This window comes from Odocoileus virginianus, chromosome 15 (genome assembly GCF_023699985.2).
Source record: "Odocoileus virginianus isolate 20LAN1187 ecotype Illinois chromosome 15, Ovbor_1.2, whole genome shotgun sequence".
NCBI lineage: Eukaryota > Metazoa > Chordata > Mammalia > Artiodactyla > Cervidae > Odocoileus > Odocoileus virginianus.
The window spans coordinates 832,953-851,555 of record NC_069688.1 but is presented as its reverse complement, the minus strand read 5'-3'; the positions used below and the strand labels follow the sequence as shown (position 1 = coordinate 851,555).

At 57.1% G+C, this 18,603-nt stretch overlaps 1 long non-coding RNA gene across 1 annotated transcript; it reads left to right on the top strand.

Moving 5' to 3' along the window:
* Positions 1 to 8,049: 8,049 nt before the first annotated feature.
* Positions 8,050 to 11,916, top strand: LOC139038424 (uncharacterized). The gene is made up of 2 exons (XR_011491381.1): positions 8,050 to 10,408; positions 10,613 to 11,916. It is a non-coding gene; the product is annotated as an uncharacterized lncRNA (long non-coding RNA).
* Positions 11,917 to 18,603: the final 6,687 nt, after the last annotated feature.

The window sequence follows — 18,603 nt, the reverse complement described above, 5'->3', positions numbered from 1 at the left end:
TGCTCCTTTCAGGCTGTGTGGCTGTGGGCAGCTTGTTCAGCCTCTCTGGTCTTGGAGTCCCTGACCATCAGAATACGTGTAACATAAAATGTGCGTGCGTGCTGCCTGCTAAGTCACTCAGTTGCGTCTGACTCTTTCTGACAGCATGGACTGTGGCCTGCCAGGATCCTCTGTTCATGGGACTCTCCAGGCAAGAATACTGGAGTGGGTTGCCATGCCCTCTTCCAGGGGATTTTCCCATCCCGGGGATTGAACCCATGTCTCTTAATGTCTCCTGCATTGCAGGCAAGTTGGGCATCCCACATAACTCAGTCGGTAAAGCATCCTACAGTGTGGGAGACCTGGGTTCAATCCCTGCGTTGGGAAGTTCCCCTGGAGCAAGAAATGGCAACCCACTCCCGTATTCTTGCCTGGGGAATCCCTTGGACAGAGGAGTCTGGCGGGCTACAGTTCATGGGATTGCAAGTCAGGTACTTATGCTATCTTCCTTCCTTTCTTTCTTTACCACTAACGTCACCTGGAAAGTACAGTTCAGTAGCGTTAAATGTTCCTCATTCCAAACCGTGCTTCTGTCTGGTTGTAGTCTCTCTCTTATCTGTTCTCGGCCGGATCCAATGCCCAGCATGTGAGGACACATGGCGGGTAGTGGACACCCGTCTGTCATCAGATGAAAAGGGATGATGCAGAGGTGTGAGGGCAAAACGAAATACTCCAGGAGTGTGGTGCACAGTTCAGGGAGGCTTCCTGGAGGAGGTGGTTCCCCTGGGTATGAAATCTCCCTACAATATGGGCCATGTCCCCAGGATTGGGCCCCAGGATGACATGTGTAAGAAGAGGAATCTGCTTAGTGGATGGGTCACGTGCCAGCGTTAACCAGGCTGTGGCAGCTGTGAGAGACGATGGTGGTGTGAGGATGGAGGAGGCAGGCCTGCCCCACCTGGAACCTCATCACAGCACTGACCACCTCGATGCACGGGGTGGGGCCCTGCCGCTGGAGAAGACCGAGGCTCCTGGTAGGACAGGGTGGAGGTGAGGGTGCAGGGACAGCTAGTCAGCAGCTGGGGGCCTCTGAAATTGGTCAAGGGGACAGTGGGGCTTCAGAATTCAGGAATCACGAGGCTGGAGGGAGGGAACCAGCCCTGGGCCAGGCAGAGAGGGAGCTCACTAAGGCCGGTCCCTGGAACAGGTTAGGGGAGAGCTGCTGGCCCTCACGCTGCCTGGAAACCCTGCCCTGGGCCTCGGCATCCCCTCTGCTCCTGGTCCACTCTGCTGATGACTGTAGTTTTTGCCCCGTGCACTCTCTGCTTTGGTCTGCCTGCCCAGGGCTGCCTCGTCCCCTTAAAGTGACCCCCTAAAGAGACATGTCCACTTAGAGCCTTGGTCTTAGTCTCTGACTGAGACTTTTGTTTCTGAAATGAGAGTATTTGCAAATGTACCTGGGGTAAGGATCTCAGGCAGGGATTGACCTGGGTTGGAATGGGCCCTAATGATGATGGGTAGCCCTGCTTGAGACGGAAATGTGGGGACACATGGAGACATGGAGAAATCCAGGGGACCTGGAGGCAGAGACTGGAGGGATGGGGCCGCAGCCCAGGGGCAGCTGGAGCCCCCAGAGGCTGGGGAGGCAGGAAGGACCCTCGCCGAGAACCTCCCCACATAGCCCCCCCACATAGCCCCGCTTTGGATATCTGGCTTCCAGAACACAAGTGCTTACATTTCTGCTTTTTACATTTTTCACTGTGGTAAAATACACACAGCTTTGAACTTGCCATTGCTAAGTGTACTGTTTAGTCTCTTAGATGCTTTTAGTTTGTTTTGCGTCCCTTACCACCATCCATCTCTAGAACCCTTTGCATCTTGCAAAACTGAAGCTCTGACCCCATTAAACAATAAACTTCCAGTTCCCTCTCCCCAGCTCTAGCACCCACCATCTGCTTTCTGTCTCCATGTATTTGTCTGCTCCAGGTCCCTCATATAAGTGCATTATACAGTACTTGTCCTGTTGTGACTAGCTAATCTCACTGAGCACAGTGTCCTTGAGATTCATCCATGTTGTGAATCAGAACTTCCCTCCTTTTTAAGGCTGAATAATATTCCATTCTGGGCTTCCCCTGTGGCTCGGTGGTAAAGAATCTGCCTGCAATGCAGGAGACACAGGAGACACGAGTTTGGTCCCTGGGTTGGGAAGATCCCCTGGAGGAGGGCATGGCAACCCACTCCGGTATTCTTGCCCGGAGAATCCCATGGACAAAGGAGCCTGATGGACTATGGTCCATGGGATCACAGAGAGTCAGACACAACTGAGGTGACTGAGCACGCACGCATGCAATATTCCATTGTATGATGACTTCCCTGGGGGCCCAGAGATTAAGAACCTGCCTGGCAATGCAGGTTGACCCCTGGTCTGGGAACTAAGATCCCACAGGCTGCAGAGCAAGCAAGCCACACGCCAAACTACCAAGCCTGTGTGCTGCAACTACTGAGCCCCTGCGCCACAGTTAGAAAGTCTGCACGCTGCAATGAAGACCCTGCATGATGCAACCAAGACCCAGCCGGCTGGACTGAAGTCATAGGTTGGATGGCTTTGGAGTCGTCTGTGTTTAGTTATGGTGAAGATGTGCTTAGGTTTATGAGGGTGGGCAGAGGAGGGACGGGTGGGCCAAGGTAGAGCCCTCTGCCTTGGAGGGCCAACCAGGGTACAAATGAGATGGGCCAGAGCCTTGTGGATTCTGGCTGTCTGTCTGAGCTGGGCTGTCCCTGGTGGGATAATCACTCACCATAGGAAACTCTGCTCTCTGCAGGGCTGACATTGGTTTGCAAGTTTCCCTGGACACTAACCTTGCTTCTGCCCCAGGGCCTTTGCACCTGCTGTTTCCGGCTTGAGCACCCTTCCTCAGATCCTCCCAGTCTCCCTCCTCCTCTTAGCTATGTCACAGCATCTCTGAGGACCTCTGTGGCCAGATGGCATCTGTCTCCTTGCGACCACGTTAATTCCCATCCCCGACCTCACTAACTCCACCTGAGATGTCTCTTCTTGTGTGTGTGTGTCTGTCTTTCCTACCTGAACATGACCTCCTGGGGGGCAAGGGCTCTGCTATGTTTGATGCTCTATCCCCAGGGCTAGTTTAGTGCTGGGCACTCAGTGGGTACTCGATAGTCCTTGTTGAATTAATGAACTAAATCCTGCATCATTCCACAAACATTTATGGAAATTTTCCTATGTGCCCAGCACAAATCTGAGCCCTGGGATGAAATGCAAAGATGAACAATAGCTATGTGGTCCCTGCCCTTGTAGAATTACATTCTACTGGGGACAGTTACATAGTTAAGAAGCAGGTGCTCACAGCAAGGTCAGGTGAAGGGCATGGGAATGGTGGAGTAGTTTCCAGGAAGTGGTCAGGAAAGGTCTCCCTGTTATAAGGACCTTGAACCAGTTGGGGATGAGGGTCCCTGATGAGGGGTGACCTGGGGGGAATGGAAAAAGTAGGTGATGAAGGACTGGTCCCAACTGGAGGCTGTGTGTGTTGGGCAGGGCTTTGGGTTCAAATCCTGCTCATCCATGGCTTGTGACATTTCCTGCTTGGCCTTGGAGTTGTCATCTGTGAGATGAGTCCCCAGAGGTGTGGCTTCTCTGGAGCTGATCCAGAAGCAGGGAGCAGAGCAACAGTACCTTGCAAGCTCCGGTGAAGGTTTGCTTCCCTTTGTCCTTTTCTGTGATAATTATAACCCTGGCAGCCTCTTTGGTTGCGGCCTCAAGGCAGACATCTGAGATTTTCGGAAGCTCCAGGCTTCTGTTTCTGCTGCTCACGACCCTCCTCCTGACACCAGCCCCAGGCAGGGAGCTCACGCGTTTCCTGCCTGGCCGAGCGCCAGCTCCTCCACGCCCCCACGCCGGCCACCCCTTGCTTCAGCTTCCTTCCCACCTGCCCTGCAGTGTGATGGAGGTATGCCAGCAAAGGTGCACATGATGGTTTCTGGATGCTTCTGAATTTCAGCTTTCACTACTTCCTGCCGGCAGAGATGGAGTCGGGGTGGGGGCAATATCTTTGGCATCAGGACAAGGATTGGGCAGGTGGTGACCTCAGCTGAGCCTCTGGAGCTCCTGGAGGGGCCCCTGGCTTGTCTCTACAGGGGCAGCAGACCTCACAGGCCCTCACGTTCAGGCCTGGGTGAGTTCCATGTTGAAGAAGCTCTGGGTTTGGGTGATGGACTCCCAGCAGAGGCTGGGGCAGAGAGGCGGGGAGGCCTGCTGAGTTCTGGTCTGGCATCTGCCAGGTCTCCAGCCCCCCTGCCCAGGCCAGCCCACAACGGCATCCCAGAGCATAGGAAGGGCTTGTGTTGGTCTGGCCCAACCTCCATTTCTGCCAAGGAGACTGTGGCTTGGGGTGGGGGAGGCTACTGCCAGCACACCTGCCCGGACTCCCCTGGATCTCAGCCTGCAAGGGCCCTGCTCCCTCCTGGGGCCGCCTGTGGAATCCACCTGGCGGCTGGGTCACTTCCCCCCGTTGGCGGTCCCTTCGCCCAAGATGGTCCAGGTATCCTGTCTGCCCTGCTGTCTCCCTCCCTCTCCTTGGTCCACCTCTCCTCCAACTCAGGATAGGCCCTGGGGGTCAGGGAAACCTTCTGAGGACCCTCGGCCCACGGGGAAGATAAAGACAAAATTCCAAAGTGGGGCTCGGGGCAGCATCCAGAGGGGGGGTGGGAAGGAGGGCGCATATCCTGATGAGCGGGGGGCACCTGGGAGCTGGCAGGGGTCAGGGTGGCCCCCACTTCCCCCGCCCCGCCGCCTTGCTGTCTGGAGCTCCATGGCGTTTTTTCTCCCTGCAGTTTGGGTGTCACCCAGCTGGCGGAACTGGGGGTTTGGTTGCTCATTTCCTCAAGCTATGTGCAGCTTCCTGGTGGACTTTTAAGCCACTGTGTGCCCGGATTCCAGGGCCCGGATCTGTGAGCGGTGACTGGGGAGGATGGAACTCCGGCTATGCAACCCTGAATGTCTGTGGTTTGTCCACTTTGTTGTGGAGGTTGGGATAAGATGGTGGACACTCCCTGGCTGTAAAAATACCTAGGTAGACTGGCTGCAGACCCCAGAATTAAGCTAAAAGCTGCAGCTCTTGATGTGTTAAAAAAGATAGCACTTAGAGGCAGGAAGATGTTTTGCTCTGTATGTTCCTTTTTCTATTTTTTGGGTGCATTTTATTGATTTCTGCCCTGAAATAGTGCTTTCAACATTTTAAAATAGAATCCTTGGCAAAGGGATCCCAGGCTGGGGATTTAAGTGGAAATTGACATGGCTCTTCATAAAATCACCGTCAAAACAAGACACTCCGAGGCCCAGGCCTCTTTGCACCCTCCACTTCCTCTGTAACCCCCGTCTCCGCTTTCGCTCTAAAAAAGTCACTGGGATAATTGCTCATCCCGGTCTCATCACTCTGCTGCGGATGACTTCCTCTGTTCTCTGTTGCTGGATGCGGTGGGAGAGAGAGCGACACCCCGGGTCAAGCACCTGGAGTTGCCTGTGGAATCACAGTCTCCCGTGATTGCCTCCCTCACCTGGATGCCCCTCTGCTCAGGTGTCCAGGTGCTGGGCAGCCGCTGTGGCCTCCCTCCATCCTACTTGCCATTGGGCAGCGCCTGCTTCCAGGCAGAGGGAGGCCTGGGGAGGCAGGGCAGCCTTCAGGAAACTCCCCCAGCCTTGGGGAAGACAACCCTGAAAGGGGAGGTTCCAGTGCAGAATTCAGGTCCTCAGGGCAGCTTCCTGCCCCAGGGCCCTTACCTGCTGCTGTTGCTGCTGGAAGGCGTCCTAAGAGGAAGACAGAGGCTGGACAGCATCTCGGTCACACCCCGCATCACCATGGAGGTGGTCGGGGCTTGGGCGGAGGCCGGAGGGCTGGGACGTCTGACGGTGAGCACGACTCCCTCCCGAGACCTGCCTTTTGCAAGGTTCTGTGCAGAGCATCCTCAGGCCTGGGGACCCTCCTCCTTTGTCTAGGGGCTCAGGAACCACCCCCTTCCTGGTCCCTAGCCTGGGCTGAGCGCCCTCCCAGGCCATACTTCTGCTGCTGGAGGCAGCTTCTGGCCCATCTCTGGGGGGTGAGCAGGGCCCGGGTGGAAGCTGAGCCCTCCTTGGGGGCCCCTCTCGGGCTCCTTCAGGGCACATGTGGCCCCTACAGGGGAGCCGGCCCTGGGCCCCTCCTCACTGCCCCCTCATCAGCGGCCTTGTTTCTCCAGCTCTCAGTGCACTGAGCGGGGTAATTAGCCTGTCAGCTGGGACCACAGTTTCTGAGCAGATGCCAGCAAGAAGTTAGTTGTTCCGGAGCTGGAGTTGCAAACATGCAGATTCTTTCTAAAAAATGTACGCTGTCCCAGCTTCCTCCTCTTCCCTGACTCCTTTCTTCCAGCTGTTGGTGAGGCGGCAGCGATGGCGATGGCAAGGCCGACCTAAGGACACTTCCCACCCTGCGGCCGAGGGGCTGGGGTCAAGATGGGCTCGGCAAAGGGGCCCAGCAGGACTGCGGGGCCCCGTGGGAGGGCAGGGCGGCCCGAGTGACCCCCCCAGCAGCTTGTGAGGCCTGCAGGGGGCACGCTGGCCTCCTTCCACATCTCCCCTGGATTGGGAACCGAGTCATGACCACTGATGTTCTGTCCCGGTCACAGCAGGTCCTGACCCCTCACTCCAGCGTCTTCCCAGAGTCCAGTCCTCACCAGAATTTCGATGACTGAGACCCCAGGACAAGTCTGGCTCCTGTCCGAGGCATCTGACCTTCAGAGGGAACCAAGGTCTAATCAGTGGATGACTCGGTGGGCAGCCGCAGAACCAACACATGGCCCACAGGGGTGAAGACAGGGCCGTGGGCCTGGTGGGCCGAGCTGGGGGAGCTTGTTGGCCACCTGGGCAGGGCATCCGTGCCTGGGGAATGGCCCCTGGACCCTGACCTCAGAGGCGGCCTAGACGGACTGAGAGGATGCTGTCGGAAGAACCAGCTCGCCACTAGAAACCTCCACCCGCCTGACGACCCAGAGTCAGAGAATCGGCCAGGGTCCCCTCTAGCCCGGAGCCCCGTGGTGAGTGTGAGCCAATGGTGGTCCTGCCCACCCTGCCCTCTGCCAGCCGTCAAGCTCTGGGGCGGGGCTCCCACTGCTCCCTTGGGGGGCCATCGGGGGGTCCGGCAACGCCTCTCTCTTCCTCTGGGTGGAGGTGCTGGAGGCTCCACTCACAGCGGCTGCTCAGACCTTTGCCCCGTCCGTCCTCCCCCGACACCCAGGCAGCAGAAAGGGACTGTCTCCCTGGACCCTCATGAGCGGAGTTTCCGGCCAGTTGCTTTGCACCTAAAGGTCATTTCTGCTGACGGGAGCCTGCATCTTGCCGGTACCCAGTCCAGCTCCCCGATCCCACAGGCTTGCCCTGCCTCTCTTCTCCCATATCTCCTCACCGTCATTTCTACCTCCTTTTCAGAGCTATGTTCAACTCTGTGGCAAAATAGACCAGAGCCCTGCTGCCTGGAACGGGAGACTTTTCTCCCCAGCAGCAGGAGGCCTGGCCTCGTGTTAGAAGCAGAGCAAATGCCACTGCTGGGACGTGGGGTCCGGTGCCAGGAGAGCTGTGTTCTGAGGCCTTTGGCCTCACGGGAAGGGCTGCGGGCTCTGCGGCTACTGGGGGGCAGCCTGTGGGCCTCATGGACAGGAGTGACATGGCAGGAGTGCTTCCGGACGTCCACCTGCCGGAGCGTGGTGAGCAGGGAGGCCAGCATCGGCTCCTCGCCGGAGCCGAGGCCCCCCCGCCTCAGCTGTCAGGGCAGGAGAGGAGCCCGACCACCCTGATGGGAATCTGGGTCCCGGGCAGGCGGGCTGCTGCCCCAGGCTCCTCCCGCTAGGGTCCTCTCCCCTGGCATGAGAGAGGGGGCGGGGTACAGTGCATCTGCGTTTCCAGGCTTTGGAGTCAGAGGATGGAGAGGTGGGGGGAGGGCGGGGTGTCTATCGATCTGGGGGGAGGGTGAGCTTGGGGGAGGGGTCTGGGGGAGGGGAGCTTTGGGGATGGGAGCTGGCCTGGAGACAGAGGTGCCTGAGCCCCGTCTTCCCTGCTGGGCTCCTCCTGGCTCGTGTCCACTGGGAACAGGGAGTAAAGAGAGGTCAGGGACCCCGTGACTGGTGGGGCTGGTGGCCAAACCGGGCAGCGGGGGAAGCGGGCTAGGGGACGGAGCCCCAGGTCTGACGTCCCCCAGGCCAGGTCTCAGCCCCATGGCCAGCTGGCCTCCGGCATCTGGCTCTCATCCATCCAACCCCACAGATGATAACTGTGCCTCTACTATGTGCACCTGGGAGCAACCAGCAGAAGACGGACAGGCTGTGTGGAAAGGAAACGTCCGCGCAGGAGGAGGAGGCGGGGCCTCTGCTGTCGGCGTCAGGGAGAGGGGGTGGGGCGCTGGGGGAGGCGGCCGTCATTCTCCCCAAGGAAGGGCCTGGGGGCACGGCCTGGTGCTACACCCGGCGTGAGGCGCAGCAGCCTAGGGCTCCCATGAGGGTCACCAGATAACAGGTAGGGTGCTCAGTTAACTTTGAGTTTCAAATAGCCAAGAAATCTTTTTTCAGTATAAGTATAGCCCATATTTTCTTGGGCTCCAAAATCACTGCAGATGGTGACTGCAGCCATGAAACTAAAAGACGCTTGCTCCTTGGAAGAAAAGCTATGACCAACCTAGACAGCATATGAAAAATCAGAGAATTACTTTGCCAACAGATTTGCAGATAGTCAAAGCTATGGTTTTTCCAGTAGTCATGTATGGATGTGAGAGTTGGACCATAAAGAAGGCTGAGTGCTGAAGAATTGATGCTTTTGAACTGTGGTGTTGGAGAAGATTCTTGAGAGTCCTTTGGACTGCAGGGAGATCAAATCAGTCAACCCTAAAGGAAATCAGTCCTGAATATTCATTGGATGGACTGATGCTGAAGTTGAAGGTTCAGTACTTTGGCCACCTGATTCAAAGAACTGATTTGTTTGAAAAGACCCTGATGCTGGGAAGGATTGAAGGCAGGAGGAGAAGGGGATGACAAAGGATGAGATGGTTGGATGGCATCACTGGACTCAATGGACATGAATTTGAGTAAGCTCCAGGAGTTGGTGAAGGACAGGGAAGCCTGGTGGGCTGCAGTCCATGGGGTGGCAAAGAGTCAGACATGACTGAGTGACTGAATTGAACTGAACTGATAACCCATGTAACAATGGGGATATACTAAAAATATTCATTGACTATCTGAAATTCAAAATTTAAAGCCCTTGTCACTTTATTGGGTAAATCTGCCAAGCCTGACTCCCTCTTTGGGAAAACCAGGAGGAGACTCTGGAGAGGGGCTCCTTGTCCCCCTTCCCCGGGGGCTGCAGGAAGGACAGGAGCAGGGCAGGGGGTGTTGAGCCCTGCTCAGCATGCTTGGAGCTTGGTGGGTGGCCCTGCTGAGCCTTGTCTTGAACTAGTGTTCCGGAGGTCTGGCCTGTATGTCACATGTGTCCCCCAGTAGGGATGGACCTCAAATCTTGGTGGCCCAAGTGCTTTGGCCAAGCTTCTTCTCACACATTCTTCTTGGAATCAAGTGACTCTGAGTGTGCTTTTTCACTGCTTTGGCTGCTGGCCTAACTGAATGTGGTCTCTCCTTTGTCCACTGCATGGAGCGGATGCGCTGCTTTGGCATCAGGGCTCGGTGACCTTCACTCTCCTGTGTGTCTCTCGGTCACCCCGTCCTGCTCCCTGGGAAGCCGAGGAGGGAGGTGTGTGGTTATTGTGACGGAGTCGTGCCATCTGCTGTGGGATGTGGGTGAGGCTCTGCTCCTCTCCGGGCCTGGTGTCCGGATCTGTGGGCTGGATTGGCAGGTCACAGGGACTTCCCTGCTCAGGGATGCCGCAGTCACATTCTGCATCCGACGGGCTGCCAAGGACGGTTTGCTTTATGGAGCCGGAGGTCTTAGGCCTGCCTCTTGGAGGGGCGGTTATATTTTAATCAGATGGTTAAAGGCCTCCAGTCTTCACTGAGATCTAAAAGCTTCTGCAGAGGCTGAGGGCCAGGGAAGCTGAGATGAAGGAGCGCTCTCTGCCCTTCACCATGCTGTCTCAGGCCCCACACATCTGGCAGGCCAGCCCAGCCCGCGGGTCAGAGACAGGGCTGTGGGCAGCTAGGAGGAGCTTGTGGATTTCAACAATCCATCATGATGAGGGGTAGACTCTCCACCTCTCCTTTTTGGAGCCAATCCTTTGCATGAATGATTAATAACTTTTAAAAACTATGTTGCTTGTTCATCCCTTGATGGATTGAATATTCCTTAATACTTACTCTCTTTGAGTTATGACCAGGCCCTGAGTTACAAGAAAATCTTCAGGTGTTTGGAAATAAACATTGATGGATGATGGGCGAGCCCCCAAAGGTACTCCAGTTATAGTGGAGTCCCGAGCAGATGGGGTGGGCGGCCCCTGCTGAGTCGGGTCTTAGATAACCCGGGAGCGACGGGGGCTTGGGAAGACCCCTTGCCCTCTGAGGCGAGGGCTGCTCTTCTCCCACGAGGTGTCCTCTCTGGGCAGCCCTGGGTCTCCCAAGCACGGCTCACCCACCCCCTGCCCCGTCTTCCTAGCCCCAGAGAAGGGACTCCAGCAGGTGATGCGCTGTAAGCCTGAGTCCTGGGTGACCAAGCGAAGAGATGCCCCGTCTACCCCATCAACCTCCGTGGGCACAAAGAGGCAGCAAGGAGCCAACTCCTGAGATCCAGCCATGCCTACATCCCACACTCAGGTTGGCAACCCAGGGGTATTTATTTAAAAAAGACAGACTTGAGGGCTTCCCTGATGTTCCGCCCTTCTCCAGTAGCACATTGGACACTTTTGGGAAAGACTGAGGAGGAGAAGGGGGCAACAGAGGACGAGATGGTTGGATGGCATCATCAACTCTATGGATGTGAGTCTGCGCACCCTCTGGGAAAGAGTGGAGCACAGGGAAGCCTGGCGTGCTGCAGTCCATGGGGTCACAAAGAGTCGGACACGACTGAGCGACTGAACAACAACAGCTGGTGCTCCAGTAGTTAAGAATCGCCTGCCAATGCAGGGGACACGAGTTTGATTCCTGGTCTGGGAAGATCCCACATGCTGCAGGGCAACTAAGCGCACGGGCCACAGTTACTGAAGCAGCCTGCCCACCCGGAGCCTGTGCCCTGCAGCCTGAGAAGCCCGAGCTAGAGAGGAGGCCCTGCTCACTGCCGCTGGAGAAAGCCCTCACAGTGCAGCGAGGACCCGGAGCAGCAAGACAAAACAAAACGAAGAACAAAACCAGACTTGAACTTTCAGAGCAGTTTCAGGTTCACAGCAAAACTCAGGGGACGGCAGAGCGATGACCCCCACAGCCCCGACTCCCATGACCTCGCCGATGTCAAGACCCCCCTGGTGATGCAGCTGTTCTGACCGTGAACCTACACTGACACGCCGTTATCACCCAAGGTCCATTGTTTACTTTGGGGTTCACTCTTGGTGTTGTGCTTTCTAAGGGTTGGACAAATATATAATGACATGTATCTGCCATTATAATATCATCCCGATTATTCCCACTGCCCTAAAATTCCTCTCCGTTCTGCCAATTCATTTCTCTCCTCTAACCCCTGGCAACCACTGATCTTTTTACTGTCTCCATGGTTTTGACTTTTCCAGAATGTCATAGAGTTGGAATCAGATAGTACGTAGCCTTTTCAGATTGGATTCTTTCACTTCATAATATCCATTTAAATGTCCTCTGTGTCTTCATGGCTTGATAGCTCATTTCTTTTTAATGCTGAATAATTTCTATTGTCTGGAAAGATATGCATGGTTTCTTTATGTACTCACCTATTAGAGAGCATGTTGGTTGCTTCCAACTTTTGGCAATTATGAATAAAGCTGCTACAAACATTCACGTATAGGCTTTTGTGTGGACAGACATTTTCAGCTCCTTTGGGTAAATACCGAGGAACACAATTGTTGGATCCCCTGGCTTCGTGAGAAACTGCTTGGCTTCCAAAGTGGCCGTGCCACTCTTTGTCCCCCGGCGGTCAATGAGGGTTCCTGTTGCTCTGCACTCTTGCCTCCTTTTGGTGTTGGCAGGCTCTGGGCTTGGACCGTGCTAATCGGGGTGTCGTGGTATCTCACTGCTGCTTGAATTTGCGTTTTCCTGACGACAGGTGATGTGGAGCATCTTTTCATGTGCTCATCTGCCGTCTCTATGTCTTCTTTGCTGAGGTGTCTGTTCAGGTCTTCAGGCCCATTTTTTATCTTAAAACCAGATTTTTCGATGGGGCCTTTTGGAGTTGGGCTCTCTTGCAAGCATATTAAGCACCAGGCAGTTGTGGGAGGGGTGGCGAGGCTTCAAGCCTGGCCCTGCCGCGTGGCTGATGACTGAGTGAGACGGCTGACGGCTGAGCTGCGCCTCCCGCCCCTGCCGGGGCTGGGGTGGAGGAGGGAGATGATTTCTGCGAAGACGATTCGATGTGTTCCGAGCCGTTAAAGTTACACATGACCCTGAGTTTGCTTTGTTCATGCCTTCCGACCCACCGTGTGAAGGGCTCACTGCGTGTCCTCTCACGTGACCTGTGCTGGATGCCCGTCACCCACCCCCACCCCCGCCCGCCTTGTTTGCTGGGATCTTATCTCATTTTCTCTGGCGTCAAAACCCAGTTCAGGAATCGCCGCCTCCAGGGTGTCTGCCAGGGACCCTCACGATTCCTCACACTCACTCCTGCGGGCGTTCCCCGTGTGGTACTTTTCCCAGTGGGTGCCAGGGCCTTCCACCCCCCACCCACCAGCTCACGGAGGCCAGGGACGGGTCTTGCCATCTCCCTATCCCCAGGGTTAGGCTGGCACGTGGTGGGCATTTAGCAGTGATTTTAAGTGACTGAACACAAAAACAGGGCCCCTGGGAGCTGGGCACTGGAGACAAAGGGACATGCTCTCCTCCTTCCCCAAGGGAAGGGACTTGGCAGTTACTGAGAAACTTCTGGGTTCAAAGTGCTTTATCCATGCTGACGTGGGTCCTTGCAGCCCAGCCCAGAGGCCCGTGTTGGTCCCCACTTGGCGTGTGGGGACCTGAGGTCTCCCAGGGGGTGAGGGGCCAGGTGGGGTCCCAGCCCTCCACCTGGCGTCCACAGGCCCTGGGAACACCCCTGCAGGGGGCTCATCCCCCCAAAGGCAGGGTGCTCTGCTTCCTCCTGGCTGAGCCCCTGGTCGGGGCCCCTGCCGGCCACTTATCCCTCGGTGGCCTTGGGGTGGCCCTCAGTTTTCTCCAGGTGTGAGATGGGCGTGGCCATCTTCGATTAGGGATTGTGGAGGAGACTGAATCAGAGGTGGACGTGAGTATCGGGCTGGGGGCTGCTTGCTGCAGGGAACCCGCCCTCAGGGTTCACAGCAGCCGCTTGCCCGGCCCCCTGCCCCACCCCCGGAGGGGATGAGGGCTTGCAGTGGGGCCCCTGTGGCCATCCTGTTTGGTGCCCACATCACTTGGACAACAGGACCAGCTGCTTAGCTGCCTTTCCCAGCCAGGGCTGCGCCGCCCACCGCCTCTGTTTCCCCTCTGTCTCCTGGGATCCTGGAATACTGGGCTCTGAGAGGCTGAGGACAGGGTGGTACTGGAGAGCCATTTTTACAACTAGGTGCATCTCTGCACACAGACCACCCAGTGCCGCCCACGTCCGTTTGAACCCCATTACCCATCCATCCCCCTGGCACCATCTGGAAATCTGGCTCCGAAGTGAGAAGAGGAAAGATTAGATATTAATTTAATTTACTCCAGGTTCTAATTGTCTGGAGAAACTTCTTATGCACTCACATTAATTTATTTCCACTTTGGGCCTGTTACGCTAATTCAAATCCTCCTTAAGTATTAAAACACTGATATTGCAGATCAGATAATACGACGGATTGAGGGAGCCAGGGGAGGTGGGGAGAGGAGGCTCTGCCCACAATGCCTCCAGCCAGGATGGACGAAGGGCCGGGGGAGGGAGAAGGCCCCACCCCTCCCTGCGACTGTGAGCTGGGCTGAGGCGGCCCACACTGGCACCTCTTGCCTCTGGGGGACTGGGCGTTGGCCCCATTTCCTCTGTCTGAGCCACGAGGCTGCCTGTGGAGTGTGTCCGGCCCTGAGCCTTCTGGGGTCACAGTCACCTGTCTCTGGACGAGGTAAATGTCGGGTGGGGGGTCAGGAGGGGAGCATGGTGGGGGATGCTCCCCCACAGCCGGGGGGTCCCGTCTGGAGTCATACCCCAGTGATGGTGAGGACAGCAGAGGGGCCAGTGGACAAGCTCCCCTGGTGGCCCTGGTGGGCTCTGCTCTTCAATGGGCCCCTTGTGAAGTGTGTGGCTTTGGGACAGTCAGTCCACCTCCCTGGGCCTCAGTGGCCTCATTTGTCAAGGCGCCTTGGGAGATGAGCTTCTTGTGGGTCGGGCTTGGGCTCCAGAGTGCTTGACATTGAGTCCCACCCACAGACAGGACGTGTCCTCCTCCGGGCCTCGTTTCCCGGCTGGGAGGTGCTCACTCAGGCTGTGCCCGGGGCGGGCTGAGTCTTCGGTGTGGGGGTGGCTGGAGCATGCCCCCTACTTGCCAGCGGCCGTGACTCATCAGGCGTTGACAGACTGAGTCATCGGAGAGGCAAAGAGTCGTTTCCAGGCTCTGGGATGTGGGCCTGGAGCAAGGCTGACTGACAGCACAGCCTGACGGCCGGTCCTTGGCTGGACCCAGCACATGTGCTCATTGCCCCTGCCTGCAAGCCCTGCCTCCTGGGCTGCTCTAGGAACCCTGGGCAGGGAGGCCTGCTGGTCTAGGCATCCCATTGCACAGATGGGTGGATTGAGGTCCAGAGAGGGATCACAAGGGAGACAGGATGAGGACCCAGGACACACATGTGGGTCACCGCCTGCACCACACCAGGAAGAGGTGTGCTGGGACAGATCACAGAACCTGGCCTATCTGCTGCTTACAGTTTTGTTAGGTGTGGAGCAGAGTCCAGGGCAGGTAGGGGAGGAAGAAAAAGTCCAGGGCCCCTGCCCCGGTGGGTGAGAGAGTGGTGTGGAATTCAGAAAGTGCTTCTGAGGGCCCTGGGGCAGGGAATTGGTGAGGAGCTCCATGGGGGCAGGGGTGGCTGGTGAGGGCTTCATCTCTTAAGAGTGATTCTGTTCCCTCTTGTCTCCATCTGCTCAACCTTGCTTCTCCCTGGGCATAATGGGTGAAATCGAACATGCTGTGTTTTGAGGTCTTTTCCCGTTCCAGTTGCGTGTGACTCTAGTTGAGTCAGCAGCAGACTGTAAGCAGCAGACAGGCCAGGTTCTGATCTTTCCCAGCACAGCAGGAACAAGCAGGTTTGTGCTCACAAATGACCTTGGATGGGTGGATCTGGGAGAGGACGGGTGGGTGGGTGGATGGATGGAGAGGCACAGATGGACATGTGGCTGAATATGTGGACGTGGATGGGAGGAGATGTGTGGGTGGATAGATGGGTAGATGGTTGAGAGGATGGATGGATGGATGGATGGATAGTGGATGAATGGACGTAGGTAGGTAGGATATGAATGAATGAGTGGGAAGTTAAGTGGATGGATGGATGGGTGGATGAACAGGCAGGTGGAAGCACACATGGTAGGTGGATAGATGGATGGATGATGAGCTGGTTGGAGGAGGGAGGGATGGATATATCTGTGGGATGATGGATGGATGGGTGAGTGGTTGAGCTAGTGGGCAAGTGGTAGATGGATGGATACACGGGTTTTGAATGAGGAATGGGTGACTCGGTGGGAAGATGTATGGGTGGATGATGTGGATGATGTGTGGATGGATGGGAGTGGATGAATGCAGGGAAGGGTATGTGGAGGGATGGATAGATGGGTGGGTGGATGGATGAACTCTGTGACCTTTCTAGTGCTCAAACTTTATGTTCCCTCTGCCATTAGCAATTGGGTATTTGGTAGGTTAAGTGCACAGCAGAAAACCCTGGACTGGCAAATAGAAGCCCTGGGCTAAATTTTCATCCTATCACTCTGTGACCTTGGGCAAGTTGCTTGCCCTCTCTGATCAAAATGAAGGGGCTGGAATCATTGGCTCATAAGTCTCCTTGCTCTGGTAAGTTCTGGGAGTGTCCTGCTCGTTCTGTCCTCTGCCCCTCCTCTCGCCCTCCCTTCTGGGGCGAGGCCTGCTGCCTTCTCCTTTCTTCAAGGCTAAGGCTCAGGGCCCTCCCAGGGTGGCGGCTCAGCTGGCTGGTGGTGCAGGCCCGGCAGGGGTCCTGCTGTGACACCTTCTGGAGTGGGGCCCACTGATGCCAGCTCCCCGGCCGGATTTGGACTGGTGCCCAGCCTGGTTTTGAGCTTGTCATTTAAGTGCTACGGGAGGCCGTCTGTCTGCATAACCTCCCCGGCTGAGGACACTGCCCCCTCCAGGGCCCCAGACAGCCACCATCTGGCAGGGGTGGTCAGTGGTGGCTCGCATAATATTGCGATTTTTCTTATTTTTGGAGAACTGAAGTGTCAACCCTCACCTGGGGGCACTGTGAAACGCATTGCCCCCTCTGGACCTTTGCCTGTCCTTCCACCGCCCTGCAGTCATCTCGTCAACCACAGGAGGTTACCCGAACTGGGGAGTGTCAACAGGACAAGTTAGGAAAAGGAAGAAAGCTGACATTTCCTGCCTGATGATCACAGCGTTAACGCTCTGACTGAGAGCCGGCTGCGGGGCTCTGCACGTATACTCGGGTGTCCTGGTGACCCTGAGCCTCAGTCTCCTCCTGTGTTCTTCAGGGAGAATGTGACCCCTCCCAAGGTGGGGATAGAAGGCTGGAGTGTCCACTGAGGGTCAGTGCAGCGCCAGCCACGGTCTTGAATAGGATGAGACTGTTGCCTGTCTCTTCCCGTCTGCGGATGCTGCATCCTATGGCCCTGGTCCTCTCTCTGGGCCTTGAACCCAATTCCTAGGCCTCCCTGGGGCCCAGAGCACAGAGTGGACCGTCACAGGCCGGGGACCAATGTGTTTGATGGGAAGGGTTGGGGACCAGGTGAAGGGCTACCACGTCCAGCTGTGGTTGTAACTTCCCATCTGACAAACGTGTGTGGGAGGGTTTGCTTTAATGATGTTTCTTGTGTTCCTCTCAGCCCCTGTGTCTGTGAGTCTAAGAAGGGAAGGAGCAAGGATCACGTCGCATGTCACGTTGTATGCATCCTTGGTGCTCAGACATGCAATGTGGGTGCCGCGGCAACCTGGAGCAGCTCCCGAGGCGTGCGAGCTGGCAGCTCCAGCGACTCCCGGGAGGGGACAGCTTTCGTCGTTACGCAGTCAGGGCCGGGCTCCGAGGGGCAGGGGCACAGCTGAGGCCGCTGGTGGGACGTGAGGATTCCTGGGGGCCGGTCCTTACTGGCGAGCTGGGAAGCCAGGGTCAGTGCTGCCGGAGGGGAGGATGTCTCTGAAGCCCTGAGGCTGGCCTGGAGATGGCAGAGACTGGTGACTCCCCTGCTGGGCAGGAGTTTCCTCTGATGGGCAGTGGCTGGTGCTGCCAAGCCTCATGGCCCGTGGCTGAGCCTGCAGTGGGGTCCCAGGGATCTCTTCCCTGCCCGCTCCCATGCTGGCTGCTGCTCTTGGTGACTCTGACTCGGCCACAGCAAAGTCACTTTCCTCCATGGGCCTCCGTGTCCTCATCTGTAAACTGGTGCTGGCCGGGGCAGGGAGGCCCACCACCCCGGCACTTGGGGCTTGCCCCCCAGCTGGTGTGTGGTGAGTTGAGATCCTGAGTGGCAGGCAGAGCTGGGATGTGCAAGTTTAGAGGTCTGTGGGCGTGGAGGCCTGGAGAGGCCACAGTGGGGCATTCTCGGGGACCAAGCATTGCAGAGGGGCTGCGCCCTCTCCTTCCCACCCACCTGTCCTCGGAAGACCAGCCCCACTAGCCCTTGCCTGGAGGACAGGCTTATGCCTTTGCTTTTATGACTTTAAAAAAAAAACTGGGAACTGGGACAAACAGGCAGGGGCTGACCCCGGGGCAGGTTGGAGTTGGGATGGGAGCCGCAGTGGCCGGAGCGCGGGGTCTGCACTGAGCCCAGGTCCTGGCAGGAGTGAGTGACAGACTGGAGGCAGATGGAGGGAGCGCGGGGCTTTGGCAGCATAGGGAGGGTCTTGGGCTCAGGGCCCTGCCCAAGCAAGTCTGCTGGGGCCCGGGGGAGGATGACTCGCCCGGGGGGGACCCCCTCACCCCAGCCATCCCCCATGTGGTAGAGAAGCTGCCGGGTTGCTTGGGGTGAGTGGGCAGAGGGTCCTGAGGCTGTAGTCGCCCTTTGCTGGCGCTCCGGGCCCTGGGGTGACTCCGCACACTTCCCCGGCCTCAGGCTCTGACCTGAAGCCCCCCGAGCCTATGGAGGTAACTGCTGGGGCTCTCCGAGCACCTGTCCCCCAGCTGTGGGCCCGGGCGGGGCCGGTTGGACAGAATCTGGGGCAGTCCTTGTGCCGGGGAGCCTGGCTCCCGGCCAGCCTCTGGGTGGCAGTGGAGACCCAGCTACCTCCCTGCGGCCCCACACGGCCTCAGCTGCTGCTGTCAAGGCCCTGCCCGCCGATGGCCACCACGGGGCATTTCTGGGGCTGTCCC